Source organism: Biomphalaria glabrata, chromosome 12 (assembly GCF_947242115.1).
Source record: "Biomphalaria glabrata chromosome 12, xgBioGlab47.1, whole genome shotgun sequence".
Lineage (NCBI taxonomy): Eukaryota > Metazoa > Mollusca > Gastropoda > Planorbidae > Biomphalaria > Biomphalaria glabrata.
In genome coordinates this window covers 24,669,529-24,689,246 of record NC_074722.1, presented here as the reverse complement: position 1 = coordinate 24,689,246, position 19,718 = coordinate 24,669,529, and the positions used below count along the sequence as shown (strand labels likewise).

Sequence of the window (19,718 nt, the reverse complement as noted above, 5' to 3'; positions counted from 1 at the left end):
CTTCTTGTTTTCCTCCTCTCTCTCTTTCTCTCTCTCTAACCATCTTTTTTATTCTCTTTTCTTGTTACTCTCTCTTTCTCTTTTCTTGGGGAGTATTTCTCTTTCTTTCATTCTCTCAATTTTTCTTCTCTTATCAATCAATTATCTTTCTTTTTTGGTCAATCTCTCTTCTTTCTCTTTCAAAACTCTCTCTTTATCTCTATCTCTCTGTTTCTCTCTCTCTCTCTCCGTGTTTCTCCCTCTGTCTGTCTCTCTGTCTCTTCTCTCCTTCCAGCCTCTGCCTCTCTCTCTCTCTTATCCTTCGCTTCCTACCAGTCCCTGCATCTTTCCCTCTCTCCTGTATACAAGTCAGTAACTAAAATCTTTTTGAACATTCAACCTGTAGTTTGGTTCCAATGTTCTCTACATCTCTTGTCCACTAGCTGACCACCTATCTAGTCTATTGACCTACAGCTGACACAAACACATTGGATCTATTTATATATCCCACTTCAACTCGCTTTGCTTGAAAGATGGTTAAACTTTTAAAAAAAAATTACCGGAACTGGATCACATAGATTCAACTTTATTATTAGTATTATTGCTTATATTCGCTTTAATGGAACACCCTTTAAAATGATTTTTAAAAAATGTTTAATTAATGCGTCGCACCTGCTTGTTCAGGTAGGTCTAGTTTTTTTGTACCAGCGTGTGTGTGTGTGTAAGGTAACTTAATAACAACCAGGTTGAACTAGATGATTGACGGATACACGTGGTTCAACACACTAACACGTCCAATACTGGGAGTTGAACTATTTGGAGATGTCAAGATTTAAGGTTGGAACAAGATAAGCTTGATACCTCATAGTATTTTGGAACAAGATAAGCTTGATACCTCATAGTAGTTTGGAACAAGATAAGCTTGATACCTCATAGTAGTTTGGAACAAGATAATCTTGATACCTCATAGTATTTTGGAACAAGATAAGCTTGATACCTCATAGTATTTTGGAACAAGATAAGCTTGATACCTCATAGTAGTTTGGAACAAGATAAGCTTGATACCTCATAGTAGTTTAGAACAAGATAAGCTTGAAACCTCATAGTAGTTTGGAACAAGATAAGCTTGATACCTCATAGTAGTTTGGAACAAGATAAGCTTGATACCTCATAGTAGTTTGGAACAAGATAAGCTTGATACCTCATAGTAGTTTGGAACAAGATAATCTTGATACCTCATAGTATTTTGGAACAAGATAAGCTTGATACCTCATAGTATTTTGGAACAAGATAAGCTTGATACCTCATAGTAGTTTGGAACAAGATAAGCTTGATACCTCATAGTAGTTTAGAACAAGATAAGCTTGAAACCTCATAGTAGTTTGGAACAAGATAAGCTTGATACCTCATAGTAGTTTGGAACAAGATAAGCTTGATACCTCATAGTAGTTTGGAACAAGATAAGCTTGATACCTCATAGTAGTGTGTTGTAGTTTAGAACAAGATAAGCTTGATACCTCATAGTAGTTTGGAACAAGATAAGCTTGATACCTCATAGTAGTTTGGAACAAGATAAGCTTGATACCTCATAGTATTTTGGAACAAGATAAGCTTGATACCTCATAGTAGTTTGGAACAAGATAAGCTTGATACCTCATAGTAGTTTAGAACAAGATAAGCTTGATACCTCATAGTAGTTTGGAACAAGATAAGCTTGATACCTCATAGTAGTTTGGAACAAGATAAGCTTGATACCTCATAGTAGTTTGGAACAAGATAAGCTTGATACCTCATAGTAGTGTGTTGTAGTTTAGAACAAGATAAGCTTGATACCTCATAGTAGTTTGGAACAAGATAAGCTTGATACCTCATAGTAGTTTGGAACAAGATAAGCTTGATACCTCATAGTAGTTTGGAACAAGATAAGCTTGATACCTCATAGTAGTGTGTTGTAGTTTAGAACAAGATAAGCTTGATACCTCATAGTAGTTTGGAACAAGATAAGCTTGATACCTCATAGTAGTTTGGAACAAGATAAGCTTGATACCTCATAGTAGTTTGGAACAAGATAAGCTTGATACCTCATAGTAGTTTAGAACAAGATAAGCTTGATACCTCATAGTAGTTTGGAACAAGATAAGCTTGATACCTCATAGTAGTTTGGAACAAGATAAGCTTGATACCTCATAGTAGTTTGGAACAAGATAAGCTTGATACCTCATAGTAGTTTGGAACAAGATAAGCTTGATACCTCATAGTAGTGTGTTGTAGTTTAGAACAAGATAAGCTTGATACCTCATAGTAGTTTGGAACAAGATAAGCTTGATACCTCATAGTAGTTTGGAACAAGATAAGCTTGATACCTCATAGTAGTTTGGAACAAGATAAGCTTGATACCTCATAGTAGTGTGTTGTAGTTTAGAACAAGATAAGCTTGATACCTCATAGTAGTTTGGAACAAGATAAGCTTGATACCTCATAGTAGTTTGGAACAAGATAAGCTTGATACCTCATAGTAGTTTGGAACAAGATAAGCTTGATACCTCATAGTAGTTTGGAACAAGATAAGCTTGATACCTCATAGTAGTTTAGAACAAGATAAGGTTGATACCTCATAGTAGTTTGGAACAAGATAAGCTTGATACCTCATAGTAGTGTGTTGTAGTTTAGAACAAGATAAGCTTGATACCTCATAGTAGTTTGGAACAAGATAAGCTTGATACCTCATAGTAGTTTAGAACAAGATAAGCTTGATACCTCATAGTAGTTTGGAACAAGATAAGCTTGATACCTCATAGTAGTTTGGAACAAGATAAGATTGATACCTAATAGTATTTTGGAACAAGATAAGCTTGATACCTCATAGTAGTTTGGAACAAGATAAGCTTGATACCTCATAGTAGTTTAGAACAAGATAAGCTTGATACCTCACAGTAGTTTGGAACAAGATAAGCTTGATACCTCATAGTAGTTTGGAACAAGATAAGCTTGATACCTCATAGTAGTTTGGAACAAGATAAGCTTGATACCTCATAGTAGTTTAGAACAAGATAAGCTTGATACCTCATAGTAGTTTGGAACAAGATAAGCTTGATACCTCATAGTAGTGTGTTGTAGTTTAGAACAAGATAAGCTTGATACCTCACAGTAGTTTGGAACAAGATAAGCTTGATACCTCATAGTAGTTTAGAACAAGATAAGCTTGATACCTCATAGTAGTTTAGAACAAGATAAGCTTGATACCTCATAGTAGTTTGGAACAAGATAAGCTTGATACCTCATAGTAGTTTAGAACAAGATAAGCTTGATACCTCATAGTAGTTTGGAACAAGATAAGCTTGATACCTCATAGTAGTGTGTTGTAGTTTGGAACAAGATAAGCTTGATACCTCATAGTAGTTTGGAACAAGATAAGCTTGATACCTCATAGTAGTTTAGAACAAGATAAGCTTGATACCTCATAGTAGTTTGGAACAAGATAAGCTTGATACCTCATAGTAGTTTGGAACAAGATAAGCTTGATACCTAATAGTAGTTTAGAACAAGATAAGCTTGATACCTCATAGTAGTTTGGAACAAGATAAGCTTGATACCTCATAGTAGTGTGTTGTAGTTTAGAACAAGATAAGCTTGATACCTCATAGTAGTTTGGAACAAGATAAGCTTGATACCTCATAGTAGTTTAGAACAAGATAAGCTTGATACCTCATAGTAGTTTGGAACAAGATAAGCTTGATACCTCATAGTAGTTTGGAACAAGATAAGCTTGATACCTAATAGTATTTTGGAACAAGATAAGCTTGATACCTCATAGTAGTTTGGAACAAGATAAGCTTGATACCTCATAGTAGTTTAGAACAAGATAAGCTTGATACCTCACAGTAGTTTGGAACAAGATAAGCTTGATACCTCATAGTAGTTTGGAACAAGATAAGCTTGATACCTCATAGTAGTTTGGAACAAGATAAGCTTGATACCTCATAGTAGTTTAGAAGAAGATAAGCTTGATACCTCATAGTAGTTTGGAACAAGATAAGCTTGATACCTCATAGTAGTGTGTTGTAGTTTAGAACAAGATAAGCTTGATACCTCACAGTAGTTTGGAACAAGATAAGCTTGATACCTCATAGTAGTTTAGAACAAGATAAGCTTGATACCTCATAGTAGTTTAGAACAAGATAAGCTTGATACCTCATAGTAGTTTGGAACAAGATAAGCTTGATACCTCATAGTAGTTTAGAACAAGATAAGCTTGATACCTCATAGTAGTTTGGAACAAGATAAGCTTGATACCTCATAGTAGTGTGTTGTAGTTTGGAACAAGATAAGCTTGATACCTCATAGTAGTTTGGAACAAGATAATCTTGATACCTCATAGTAGTTTAGAACAAGATAAGCTTGATACCTCATAGTAGTTTGGAACAAGATAAGCTTGAAACCTCATAGTAGTTTGGAACAAGATAAGCTTGATACCTAATAGTATTTTGGAACAAGATAAGCTTGATACCTCATAGTAGTTTGGAACAAGATAAGCTTGATACCTCATAGTAGTTTAGAACAAGATAAGCTTGATACCTCACAGTAGTTTGGAACAAGATAAGCTTGATACCTCATAGTAGTTTGGAACAAGATAAGCTTGATACCTCATAGTAGTTTGGAACAAGATAAGCTTGATACCTAATAGTAGTGTGTTGTAGTTTAGAACAAGATAAGCTTGATACCTCATAGTAGTTTGGAACAAGATAAGCTTGATACCTCATAGTAGTTTGGAACAAGATAAGCTTGATACCTCATAGTAGTTTGGAACAAGATAAGCTTGATAGCTAATCGTAGTTTGGAACAAGATAAGCTTGATAGCTAATCGTAGTTTGGAACAAGATAAGCTTGATACCTAATCGTAGTTTGGAACAAGATAAGCTGGATACCTGACCCTTTTAGTTCTGAACCCAAGCGCTTGACCACTCAGCCACCTCACCTACCGACATAATGTTTTAGACGTTTAAAAGCTTCAGCTGTCGTCTTCCTGTTGTGACACATATTTGAGCTGTTCTAAATGAGTTAAAGTTATTTACTGTCGAGGTTCACTCGAGGCAGCTCTTCCATTTCATTGTTTTTTTGTGTCTATAATTTGGCGCCATACCCCCCGCTACTCCGTTCTGCATTTAAAAAAAATGTTGCAAATTTTGACTGCTGTTTCGCCATCAGACGATTTCAACAGATCGATTATGTCCCCGCCCCGCTGTATCACCAAGGGACTTCACTCCTGTGGTATGGCGGTATTAAGCGAATGGGTGCTTAGTCTCTGGCTATTCTCGGCAACTTGACCCAATTTAAGGGGAAGGGGAGACAAAAAAAGATGGAAGAGGGGGTGGGGGGGGGGTGAGTGGCGAAGCAACAAAATGATAGAAGAATAGAGAGAAGTACTAGAAACAAAAAAAAGTGTGGTTGGGGGGGGGGGAGAGAGAATAATGTCCCTGTTCGTTTGCTGTGATGTCCAGCTTTTTTTTAACGGACATGAGAGAAAAATGGTAATTAAGAGGAGGGGGAGGAGTGAGTGAGTTCCTAGGGCGCTTTAAAACAATTGCCCTAAATGAAGCGGCGGGCTGTAATGAGTGTACTCTGAGGCACATGCTAAGTATAGATACAATGAAAGATAATAGGACTAATCGATACGGGAACAGTATCGACCCACTAGGAGCTTTCGGAAATGGTCCGGTTTAGTAAAAAAAAAATACGGTCAATGTGTGTTGAGTGACACTGAGAAAATAGGCGGCAAAACCAAGAGATGGTTGGTCTCTTCCGCGGAGACAGATCCTGGGTTAGAGATAGGGGGAAGTATGGTTTTACAGGTAAGGGCATCATAAGCGTGCGGTTCTACCCCGCGCCCTCGCATACGAATGTACTTTATGCTATAAATTGAGGGATGCCCAAATTACAATTCGCGGGCCACATCCGGTCTGTGACGAGATGCTTTCCGGTCCTTTTAAACTTCTAATTAAAGTGTGTGTGTGAAGCCACGAAATCTAAGGGACATTTTTGATGCTACCGGTAAGATAGAAGTTTCGCTGGACCTCGGGTTGAAAAGATTTGAACACCCATGTATTATATCCTCCTAAGTAGCTGTTAGTTTGTAAGAAAGCATTTCTGAATTTCATTCATATAATAGATATTAAAGCAGTTGAACTTCGCAGTATAAGCCGATATCCTGCCACCGTGATGCCAATAAGTGTTGCGGTGTTGTTTTTTTTTAAATTGGAAATAAAAAACGTAATAAGTAAATAACAAAAATACACGGCTGATCTCCCTTCGATCTCTATGAACTGCAGTTATGTCCCCTAATCTCCTATGCCAGCAGTTAGACTACTGAATGTCTGATCATTTCCTCCATCCCTAAGTAAAAGAACGTCTTTCTAAACCAGGCTCGATGTTCTGCAAGTGTTGATCCTCTGGAACTTGGTACAACATTTGTATTTTTACCTGGAGGCCTCAACTAACTGATAAGTGTCACCAAAGTGTATATTTTTATGGGGAATGGGGATGGTCGTGTGGTATGCGCTCTGGACTGTCTTATCGAAGGGCCCGGGTTCGAATCCTATCTCCATAATCCTCGGCTATCTTCTTTGGACTAGAAGGTAATAATCTCTCTCAAATTTTTGTGTAGCTAATAAAGAAATAGTCACCACACAAGAGCGAGAGAGAGAGAAAGAAAAAAAAGAAAGAGAAATAACGAGAGATATATAGAGAGAAAACAGATACAAGTAGAAAGAGAAAAAAAGTAGAGAGGGAAAAAAAAAACAGCGAGGGAGAGAAAGAGAGAGAAGAGAAGAACATAAGTAAACAAAGAGAGTGCCAGACAATTTGAGTTTCAAAAAAAAAACAACAAGCTCCAGGGTCTGTGAGGGAACAAAGTGAGATGGAAGGGAGGGGCACAAGGATCCCATACAATCCTCCCAATGAACCTAAGTTGATCCATTGAGTGATCCTCCCTCCTTACGCCTGTGTTACAGCTGGTCATCTCATGCCAGTGCTACATCGCAGTCTGATGACTTTGACGGTCTATAATTTTTGTTGTGTACGGTGCATTCTGAATAACTCGGTGCAACTTTGGATGATTGAGGGTAGAATTTTAACCAAGTTTGATTCAATGTGATTTAATGATTCTGTGTTCTAAATGAGCGTGCATGGGGACGGTGCTTTTGTTTTTGTTTAAATGTGTTTCCTTAGTAATAAATGGTGAGCGTACGTTTATTTCTTGTACAATCTCAGACACACATTGAACATTTATTCTTATTCTCTCTCTCTCTCTCTCTCTCTCTTCTCTCTTTCTCTTTTCTCTCTCTCTCTCTCTGTATAAGTATATATGTTTATATAATGTATATGCTTGTATATAATAATTCGTACTTATTCTCTGAATGTAAGGCACGCGTTCTTATCGGGTTTCAATAAGAATTTAATTGCAGTGCTAAATGCAGGCAGATACATTCATTTAAACAAAAAAGTCCTTACTATCTTAAACTTATAATTATTCAAATCGTTTTATGTCCTTTTTTATTGATTAAATTCTTTTTTTTTCTGACTTCAAGCAAACAAAAAAAAAAGATTTATAAATCAGGACAAATTCTAAATAAACATGCGCTCATTGAAACTTTTTTTCCCCCACATAATTAAGTTCGCTATGACTAGAGTTCTTGTCTTGACCCGTGGTCTTCTAATGTACATCCCACACAAAAAAAAAAAAAAAGAAATTTATAAATCCCTGGTTCTAATTTTGAACCACTTTAATTTTAAAGTTGCCTCATCTCTCATACTTGTATAAAAGTGCTACTCCTTTTGCATAAAAAAGCTAGTGCATAAAAGTACTGCCACATTTGCATATAGAATTTCTCAGCTAGTAAATGTTAAGACGAGCGGGAGTGAGCACTAAACGCGCTTTAGGAAAAGAACTGCATTCAGTTAAGGTCGATTTGGCCTTGCGGGTTCTGCCCATCTGGATTGCATTTGCTTCATGTGTATTCGACTCTTTTGTCTTCCGCATACGCAGCGGACTGCCCCGATCATGAATGGAGTCCGTTAAATAATACGATTTAAAAGGTCAAAGGTAAAGCGCATCCTGCCTGACCTTTCGCATCTGTTTAGAAAGAAAGAAAAAAAAAACCACCACAAAACTTGAGAACGCCTGGGTGAGGTTAACGCAGAGTCAAGCATTTCTCCCCAACACAAAGATGTTTTCTTCTTCTCGGTGTGAGCCGTTCAGTTGATGTGCTTTAACATAAGCCTGCTTCAATTCTATACGCCGTAGCACTTTATCATCACATAGTATGACATATAGATGTTCTTAAATTTAAACGCTTTGCACTTTAAAATTCAAAATTGAAATGTGACATCTTGCATTAAGCGATGTAAAATCTACGGGTTGTATTATATAACCCAAGACGCCATGCCAATAGAATTATTTAATCATCATTTAGAATCAAAAAGGGTGGTCATCAGAGAATGCTGACCACGTCCTTGAAAGGAATTTACTTTATGACGAGACACTAACAAAATCTTGGCTCTAGAACATACTTTTTAGAAAGCAAAGTGTATGAAGACTTGTCAAGTCTGGAAACCATACCGAGTTTAAACTCACACATTGTATGGTGATCAGAAAGTTTCAACTTCATAATGAGATCCTTACAATTGTAGGATACACATCTTCGTAGGATCATAGAAGAAAGAGAAATACATCTTGGATTTAGTTGTCTCCCAGCGGCTTGGCGCTACAAGTCAACGACCGTCAACAACACGAGGGTCATTGCGAGCCTGATATTAAACTTATAGTTAGCGACACGTAGGTCATGAATAGTAAAAGCCAAACACACACGCACACACACACACACACGCATTCAAAATCAAATCTTGATTTCTAATCCTGAACTCCCCCCCCCCTCCCTTTTTTTTTATCCCCTGAAAAATGTACGTATAACCTCAGGCTTCGGGAAGACGCTTTCCTCTCAACATAGCACCCCTGACCTCCCCACTCCTCTTGTACGCCCCTCCCATAGCCCTGTGGCATTTTTTTCCCCTGAATGCTTGAACTGAAAATAAAAAGGAAACGGGGTTGTCAGGGATGGAGTGGGGGGGGGGGAGGGAACAGAAAGGGAGGCAGTCTATACAGATCTATATATATTTTAAAGGTACACCTGCCAGCCCGCCTCAAGACCTATCAAAACTCTGAAGTTGTCAAATTGTTTCAAGATGTCGGCTGTCCCTGGGCCTGGACCAGAGTGACAGTAATGGTCCCTGGCGTAGTCCATGTGAACTAATTGGTCACTCTGCGGGAAAAGAAAACCAAAAACAAACAAATTAAAAGAGACACGTACGTCACGTGTTTGTGTCTAGAACTGTCTCTGAACATGGACCATAGACCTGAACACTAGCACACATAGTTGGATGACAAATTATTTTCTGGAGTGATAGTGTCTGCATGGGTTTGTGTCAGCGACAAATGGCGATCATGGCTCAACAGAATGGTCTAATTGAAGAACAAAGAGACACGTCTATCCTACACAGATATGTTTGTTTCTCAAAGAGATCATGTTTATATAGCGCGCTATTTATAACTATAAGGATACAAGTGTAACTCTATCTGAGCTCTTTCCAACTTGTCTCGATTTCTCTCTCCCCTCCTCTCTGACACATAAATTTAGACACATCTACATAAGTAGACCAAAACATGCACACAGAAACACGTACACTAAAAACACACACTCTAATGTCCTTACATACATGCACAAAAACAAAGACTCCCCACATTTCACACACTGACACACACATAAGCATAAAAAAAAAAAGGTTAACAAGGGAGTTTGTGTTGCACTAACTCGTAGGCGACCCCTGCGGGTCAGTCGTGCTAACATATTACGTGAAACAAAACCCCGTATCTAGATCGCAGTCTTCAAAATGACCTAGAATCGGGGGCTACATGAGCCTATTGATACCATTACTATACATTACAGAAGAAATTATACATATATATATATTTATACAGTGCTTTTGTTTTTGTAAAAAAAAATAGGTGCCGGTACTCAGTGATGGATTTCCTAACTTTTAACTACTAATAAATTAATAATAAACGTTAAAATACAAGAAAAGTAATATTTTTTTCCCACACAATGAAAAAGATGCCGGTACGCCGTACCTGTGCGTACCGTCACCAAAAAGCACTATAATATATAGAATCATATATATATATATACACAGAGAGAGAGAGAGAGAGAGAGAGAGGAGTGAACATATATATACATATCAACTACCGGGTAGTTACCGCTCAATTACTGCCATTTTCAATCAATAGTACAAGATTTATTTTCCTTTTCTATATCAAACAAAATTAATTACGACTAGTTAATACACAGTTAAAATTGATTCATGTGCTCTCATCGACAATGTTTAATTGTGCAAAGTTTCCACTTGATCTAAGGGAAGGGAAGTGGGAGAAAAAAAAACGTGGAAGGAAATCCTGACAGACAGACAGACAGACCGAAGCTTTTTTAATGACAATCTTTCTAAAATATCATACCTGTCATGCTGTACGGCAGTGATGCCCAAAATACGGCCCGCGGGCCAGATCCGGCCCGCGATGCGGTTCCATCCGGCCCGCCGAAATGTCGGCACAGAGTGTAGAAAATCAGCTACCCCCCCCCCCTCCTAAAGAAAAGGTTGAAAAAAGTCTCTTTACCTACGTTAGTGCCTTCAATTTTTCTCCGTTTGATTGGTGCCATGACTAACATTTGTGCGTTTATGAGATTGGACTTTTAATTTTGAATGTAGGTTTTTACTTTTTTGGCAGAGCATAATAATAAGCCAATATATTTGAGTTGTAAATAAAGTGTGGCTGTTTAAAACAAAAAGAAGCGCCATTATAAAACAAATTTGACGTCATTTGAATAAAAAGATTGTTAAACTACGTCTAGAGATTGGAAGATTAATGTTAATATTTTCCCAAAAGAGTCAAGAATATGAGTCGTTGGTAAAGCTAGCTACACTGTTGCTCATATTTTTAGTAGAGAAATGAAGCTGTTTTCTGACGCATGAAAAAAAAGATACTAATATCCCATTAATGAATGTAAGTGCTAGATCCACGGGCTTCTAATAAAAAAATGTTTCAGGTCAATTTCATTTCGTTTTTGTACCTTTCCTTTACCTGGCCCGCGACATCAGTGTCGGAAATTAAAATGGCCCGCAGGTCGATTTATGTTGGGCATCACTGCTGTAAGGCTATTCGGAAAAAAAAACTTGTCTAAATTCTAGTTTAAAAATAAGTTTCATGCGTTATGCATATTTATTTCATTATACTTCCAAATACATCATAACATGAAGAACACATAGCATCCTGATTTCAAAGTGGTGTATTAGTATACAGTTCCTATTTCTTTTTTAATATGCTTTGCTTCAATTGTATGGTCGATGTCTAATTATTCACATTTCAATAGGATGAGCCCGACAAAAAAAAAAACACAAAACAAAACAAAAAGCCTGTTAATTATTCCATAGTATCCACTTAAAGTCTTAACATGCATTTATTGTCGAAAAAAAAGACGGGCCTGGACTAGTATTATGTTATTTAATCTGTTAAAAAATATTTCTCGGTAATCCTTAACAGTGGTCAAGAAAATCATTCTTTTCAAAGTGTATTTTGTTTCTGTTTGGTTGTTGGTGGTGCTTTTAAGTCTGTACAACGTTGTTCCCTGAATGTCCACGTCAAAGCTCAGTTATTGACTAGCGTGAATCTAATGTATGGTTCCTCAAATCTGTTTTGTATTCGTCACGAGATTCCTGGATCATTTAGTGCATTCAAATGTTTGATTTCAAAAATGAAATTCTCGTAACTATGTTTAGTTGGGTTCTCTGGACCTCTCAATGTTTTAATGTTGGTGTTGTTTTTTTAAACAGGGGTTCTATATAAAGTTACGTCTCTTAAAGTTTGATTCATTTTTATTTTATTTTATTTTTTATTACCAAAACTATGTTTTTTTTGAAACTTTATTAATTATTTGAGTACAAACACATATATAGACTCATGAAAACTATCCCAAAGATCAATGCGCACTTTTTGGCACTCGAAAACACGCACACATTCAAATGTCCACAGAGACATACGAGAGACAGAGAGAGACACAGAAAGAGACAGAGAGAGACCGAGAGAGAGACAGGGGTAGAGGAAGAAAGAGAGAAAGACAGGAAGAGAGAAGGAGATAGAAAGAGAAGAACATAGACAGAAGGACATAGACAAAGAGAGTGAGAGACAAAGAGAGAGAGACTTAGAGAATGAATGAATAATTGATTTAAACAAATATACAGATTTTCTAGTTCTCTAGCCAAATTTAAATTATTATCTTTTTACACTTTAAAAAATGAAAACAGTCTAACTAGAGTTGTCCCAGTTTGGCCAAAGAGCTAGTAATTATTTTCCCAACGATACACATCAACATGATCAACTGTCAAATTTCTATAAAAATCGTTAGAGTCCTTTTCGAGAATCGAGTCCATCCACTCTTTGCCAAGGTTCCACTCCGAACGAAAGTGTGACTTGAATAGAGGTATTGTAAAAAAAATTGACTATGTACTTTCAGAGTTTTGCTTCGTACTGTTTACTGAACACGTTTGTTTTTTATTTTAAATACTGGTAGGTTATAGGCCTACTTAAGAATTAATTAAAAACAATTAATTATCAAGAAGTAACAAAAATCTTATTGCACCCATTCCGGTTACATGTAGTGTCATCGATCATTTGTAAGAAAGTGAACAAGTGAGCAAGAAAAGAAAGTATTGATCTATGTTACAAGTATTTGATTGTGTCTGCTTCACAAAACATGTGTGCTTGTGTTATCTTTCTATAGATCTAGTTCTCTTTTTTCTTCTGAATCTCTGTGATTTCATTGTTTTCCTGCCAGCCTGACTTCTATATTTGTCTGTCTGTCTGTCCGTCCGTCCATCAGTCCATCTGTCTTGACAGTCTGAGTGGATGGCTCTCTGTCCGCCTGACTGTCTCACTGTCTGTGTGTCTGCCTGTCCGTCTAAATGTCTGTCTGTCTGTCTGAAAGTCTGTCTGAATGTCTATCTCTCTGTCTGTCTGATTCTCTGTCTGGCTGTCTGTCTAATTATCTAACTGACCACTCTCGTTTTCCGTTGTTAAATAAACCTTTTTTTTTTTGTAAATGCACCAGGATGAAAAAAAAACGTGATTCTTTTTTGTTTTTCTCTATCCTGACAATTAAATATCAGATCGTGGACAAATTGAGAAGATGATACTTTGGGAAGATCTAAGAATCAGTTCTGTAGGCAGGAACATAACATTTGACGTTCTGATCTGTCATCGTTTTATTCTTTACATCTATGAGTTTATTATCAAAGCCATGAGTTTAATCAAGCACAGCCATGAGTTTAATCAAGTACAGCCATGAGTTTAATCAAATACAGCCATGAGTTTAATCTAATCTAGCCATGAGTTTAATCAAATACAGCCATGACTTTAATCTAATCTAGCCATGAGTTTTATCAAATACAGCCATGAGTTTAATCTAATTTAGCCATGAGTTTAATCAAGTACAGCCATGAGTTTAATGTAATTTAGCCATGAGTTTAATCAAATACAGCCACGAGTTTAATCAAATAAAGCAATAAGTTTAATCTAATTTAGCCATGAGTTTTATCAAATACAGCCATGAGTTTAATCTAATTTAGCCATGAGTTTTATCAAATACAGCCATGAGTTTAATCTAATTTAGCCATGAGTTTAATCAAATACAGCCATGAGTTTAATCAAGTACAGCCATGAGTTTAATCAAGTACAGCCATGAGTTTAATCAAGTACAGCCATGAGTTTAATCAAGTACAGCCATGAGTTTAATCAAATACAGCCATGAATTTAATCAAGTCCAGCCATGAGTTTAGTATAATTTAGCCATGAGTTTAATCTAATTTAGCCACGAGTTTAATCTAATTTAGCCATGAGTTTAATCAAATACAGCCACGAGTTTAATCAAGTACAGCCAGGAGTTTAATCTAATTTAGCCATGATTTTAATCAAATACAGCCATGAGTTTAATCAAGTCCAGCTACGAGTTTAGTATAATTTAGCCATGAGTTTAATCAAATACAGCTATGAGTTTAATCTAATTTAGCCACGAGTTTAATCTAATTTAGCCACGAATTTAATCAAATACAGCCATGAGTTTAATCAAATACAGCCATGAGTTTAATCAAATACAGCCACGAGTTTAATCAAATACAGCCATGAGTTTAATCAAATACAGCCATGAGTTTAATCAAGTCCAGCTACGAGTTTAGTATAATTTAGCCATGAGTTTAATCAAATACAGCTATGAGTTTAATCTAATTTAGCCACGAGTTTAATCTAATTTAGCCACGAGTTTAATCAAATACAGCCATGAGTTTAATCAAATACAGCCATGAGTTTAATCAAATACAGCCACGAGTTTAATCTAATTTAGCCATGAGTTTAATCAAATACAGCCACGAGTTTAATCAAATACAGCCACGAGTTTAATCAAATACAGCCATGAGTTTAATCAAGTCCAGCTACGAGTTTAGTATAATTTAGCCATGAGTTTAATCAAATACAGCTATGAGTTTAATCTAATTTAGCCACGAGTTTAATCTAATTTAGCCACGAATTTAATCAAATACAGCCATGAGTTTAATCAAATACAGACATCTGCTTAATCACTGAACTATGCTGATCCACTATGATTCACCGTGATCCACTATGATCCCTTTATGTTACCTGGCACAATAAAATCCAAAAAATAAAACGTTCATCCCTAACAAAAAGAAATTAAGTCTAACTCAATGCATTTCAAGTCCTTGCTACTCAGCAAGACTGATGACAAAATTACAACATGAAGTTTCCCGATACAATAATGTCGACACTACACAAAAATAGCATATAAAATACAATAGCATAGAATGAAATGGATTAGGTCTCGGGATAATATGGTCAGGCAGAGTACATAATATTAAACAAAAACTTCAAGTGTAGCTGAAAAAGACAATATAAAACAAAACAAAAAAAAACCTTACTGGACAAAGGGGTTGGAATAACGTGGCTTGCATCCCATCTAATCATTTAATTATGCCCACACATTGTGACTGGAGGATCAATTAAATTAGCTGCGGGGATACGGAAAAAATGGGGGTAATGACTATTGGGACCTATAGGGCTAGAATGTAGCACTCTGGGTGTTTGCGTTTCAAACCCGGTTTAGTGCGCATGTCTGTGGGTGTGCGCGTGTTAAATAAACAGGATGTGCTGGGACATGACCTACTTACTAGCCAATAATGCTAACACGCAACCCTGACTAGATAATGATGAGCCACAACGGCCTCTTAACTGCTACGTCACGAGAAAGCGTTTGGCCAGCGGTCACGAATGGCGCGGCTTGAAAGATTTGTATATGCATCCATGCGCTCTGTAGCTAACTCTGGCAGATTAATAATATCTGCGCGACAAAAAAAGAAAATGATATTAATATATTAAAATACAATGTTATTATCATTTTAAAGTTGCTCACTTAAAACCAAAGTAACAAAATTATTATTTTATGACATTAAAATAACGCGGTTTTATTTTTTTTCCAGCCTTAATATGAAAAAAGATTGTTAATTACCATAACATCTATCAAATAGTTAACCGGAAAAGATGAAACTTCTTTGGAAGTTTTATTAGGAAGCTTTTTTTTCCACTCACCGGGAGGTGTTTCTGTTAACCAAGACGGGGTGGGGGGGGGTAATATAACAATATTATGAAATAGTCTTGGGAGTTCGAACACATAGAAGAACGCAGTACATTTGCAGTTACGGCTATCCCGTATGTTATTGTTGGACACTACCTAAATAGCACCCATGTGTCACGAAGTACAACAGGTATTCATAGTTTGCATAAATATACATAAAATATACTTGTTAACATACATCTGTGGATGTTGTCGTGCGTGTGGGTAAAAACTAATGTGACGTGGGTAAAAACGAATGTGACGTGGGTAAAAAGTAATGTGATGTGGTTTACCACAAAGTTATCGCTAGGACTTTCGTACGGCTAAACCACGTTAACATTATGACCTGTAGGCTTGTCTTGGAGATCTAAAACCCATCTTAATTTTTTTGTTTATCTCGACACCATCAAGACACACTCAGTTAAAAGTGCTCCCACACTTGATAGAGTCAATGGTGGATGTTCCATTCATAGCAGTCACACTCATAAAACCTTGGCATTGGCGCTCACCCACGTTAACCCCCCTCCCCCAGCCTCATCGTCTCCCTCACACACTCTCTTGTGCAATTACTCCACACCATTTTCCCACTCTTTCTACCTCCTCTCTTCCAGAGGTGATATAAATCTCACCGATCGTCACTGCCTTCCCCTCCCCTCCCCCACATCCATAGCGTGACCGCAGCGGATCGGTTCTCCGTGACGTCATTTGCACAGGTGAATTCACCGCGCATGCTTCAGGGTGTGTGTGTGTGTGTTTGTGTGTGTTAAAGATTAGAGCGTGCTCACCAAAGCACGCGCACTGTGCTAGGCGTTGACTGTTCGAGTACTAATTTCCATAAATGTGCGGTGCTGTTGTACTATCGATCTGATTGCTTAGAGTGCCTGCCCTCCAGTATCGTATTCATCTCTTGTTCATCTCTTGTTCATCTCTAGTTCATCTCTGGTTCATCTTTAGTTCATCTCTTGTTTATCTTTGGTTCATCTCTTGTTCATCTCTGGTTCATCTGTAGTTCATCTCTTGTTTATCTCTGGTTCATCTCTTGTTCATCTCTAGTTCATCTCTTGTTCATCTTTGGTTCATCTTTGGTTCATCTCTGGTTCATTTGTTGTTCATCTCTGATTCATCTCTAGTTCATTTGTTGTTCATCTCTGGTTCATCACTAGTTTAACCCTTGTTCATCTCTGGTTCATCTCTTGTTCATCTTTGGTTCATATCTGGTTCATCTCTTGTTCATCTCTTATTCATCTCTGATTCATCTCAGGTTCATCTGCTGTTCTTCTCTGGTTCATCTCTTTTTCGTCTCTAGTTCATTTCTGGTTCATCTATCTTTCCTTCATCTGAATTAACAAACTTGACACTCTGACAACACATACAAACATAAATGCTTTTTTCTCTATTATTTTGTTTAAAGTACCGTCTGACAATTGTCTAGATGAGTTTTCATTTATTTATTTATTTTGCTCAGACAGTCAAAGAATTTTGGAACGAGTTTCCATCATAGAACTCCTACGAAAACTTTTTTTTTATGGCTTACTAGTAGATGTGCCCGGCTTTGATATGTTAAGTGTTAAAACGCTTAACATTTTTTTATTGCTTGATACAGTTTTAGCTTTTTTCACCCTTCAACATTGTTTTTGAGTGTAGAAATGAGTCGACTAAGAAGGTAGAATAAATACTTTTAGAAGGTACAATGTATAGATGCTAGCTAAGTAATGCAAAGATCAATAAATCTGCTAGTCCATTGGTACATCTATCAGTCCATCTGTCCATCATCCATTAGTACATCTGACAGTCAATCTACTAGTAGATCTTTACGCAATTCAAGCTGTCCATCTATCAGTTCATTGCAACATTCGCCATTCTATTTACAAGTCCATCTATTAGTACATCTGTTAGTCACTCTTTTAAACTAACAGATCATCAAAGCCAACATTCCAACTACCTTTCTATCTACTTTGTCCATTTGTCCGTCTACAAATCCATCGGTCCATCTACCAGTCCATGTGTCCGCCTTTTAGTCCATCTGTAAGTCCACGTAACAGTCCAACTACTAGTTTTCTAGTCCTTCATTCTAACTATTAGTCCACAAGTGTGGTTGCTCTACATCAGCGTGTACACTATAAATAGCACCACATTCAGGTTTATTTTAAAAAAAAACACTTTTTTTTTTCCCAAATCTTATCTTTCTAACGGTCTTTGAACAAATCCTTACCTTAGATACTAGAACGCTCATTCTAATGCCACCCCCTCACACACAAGGCGCGCGAAGTGATCACGCGTAAGCTAGGTTTGACATATGATAGTGCGTCACTATTTTTAAACTAGGAAGCATTTTTTTATTGTTGTTATACTTTACTGTAAAACTTTCAATGTTTGGTGAGCGAGAAAACTTTGACATTAAACGTTGTTTTCAGTATTGGAAATTTTCATCATGAATTTTAATCAAAGTAATCTGCTTTTTGTTTATATTTTGATTTTTAAGGATACGGTTTACTTAAAGGCTGTAAGATAGAAAAAGAACAGAACGAGATATAAAGAAATGTGGTGGCGATGTAATGTAAACACGTTGGAAAATGAAAAGAGGAAAAGATTTTGAAATAAGCAACATTAACAATGTCAAGGACGCAATATAAAAAAAAATACCTTAGCCAACTAAATTTTAATTGTATAAAGTATTACATGCTATTAATTAATTAATTAACTCTCCCTCCCCCACTCCGTTCTTCAATACTACATTCATTATAGCATGAGTATTATACGCCACATGAGTATATAAAACAACAGCCACCCCTAACCCCCAAAACACATTTCATAATCCAGCATGTCTGTGGATTATCCGCCAGATTCACTCTGACCATTCTGTGAGTTCTAAATCTGTCAAGAAGAAAAGACCTTGCTGGTATTATTTACATACGCACTTGCGCAAGATCATAACAGCCTTTGTCGTCTAAAAAAAAAAGGTCAATGGTGTCTCGAAAAAAAAAGAAAAAGATCTCTCTTTTGGATGCTATGTAGTGTCTTAATGAAAATGCAATAAGACTTAAGGAAAATTAAAAGCTGACTTAATAATAACGAAAGAAATTTTGCTTTGAAAATAAGTTATAATTTTTGTGTTATTTGTATTTAAGTAATATATATATATAGAGAGAGAGAGAATGAGGCATTTCGGGAAATAAAATACAAAGGTTTAATAGAAAGCCTGTGGTTTTTCGTAAATGACTGTGTTCAGATCTGTCAAAACTGCGTCCTAGTGAGTGTCACGTCCCTAGTGACACCTCATTGTTTACAAATGAGGACATTGTACCTATCTCAAATCAGGTCAGCGTACCCACGCTTAAATGCCAGAAAGATGCCGATTAAAACTTAGCTCAAGACTACAGCAGGGAAACAAAATTAGCATAGCTTAAGTTACAAACACAGTTCCTAGCGACACCTCATTGTTCACAAAATGAGGACATTGTACCTATTTCAAATCAGGTCAGCGCACTCACGCTTTAATGCCAGAAAGACGCCGATTAAAGCTTAGTTCAAGGCTACAGCAGGGAAACATAATTAACGTAGGTTAAATTACAAAAACAATTAAAAGAAAAATTAAATGTAAACGGGTCAAGGAGTCAAGGATGGGTATTGAATTGTCACTGTTCTTTATCCTAAAGAAAGATATAAAAGGCGGACTGTTAGCTTGTGACGGGAGAGAGAGCTAGAAAGTTAGACTTAGTAGTCGCTAGTTTTTAAAGTAAATATTTACTCATTTTATTCCACATTTCACTGAATCCTGTATCTGTTATATATATCTTTGTACATACATTTATTGTTTCAAGTCCAAGTTTTAAATGATTAAAACTAAAGAAAACATATCAGCACTTTGTTACTTCATTACTTGTTAAAGTGTTTGAACTATAATCAAGGCACCTCCGAATCCGCATATGTCACAAGTTTATAGCATCAAGATCTGCCAGTTAA

The 19,718-nt window shown here is 36.6% G+C and overlaps 1 protein-coding gene across 7 annotated transcripts in view; it reads left to right on the top strand.

The window, feature by feature from the left end:
- LOC106061348 (RNA-binding protein Musashi homolog 2-like) overlaps positions 1–19,718 on the top strand; it is a 291,717-nt gene that overhangs the window by 42,260 nt on the left and 229,739 nt on the right. The window lies entirely within an intron of this gene.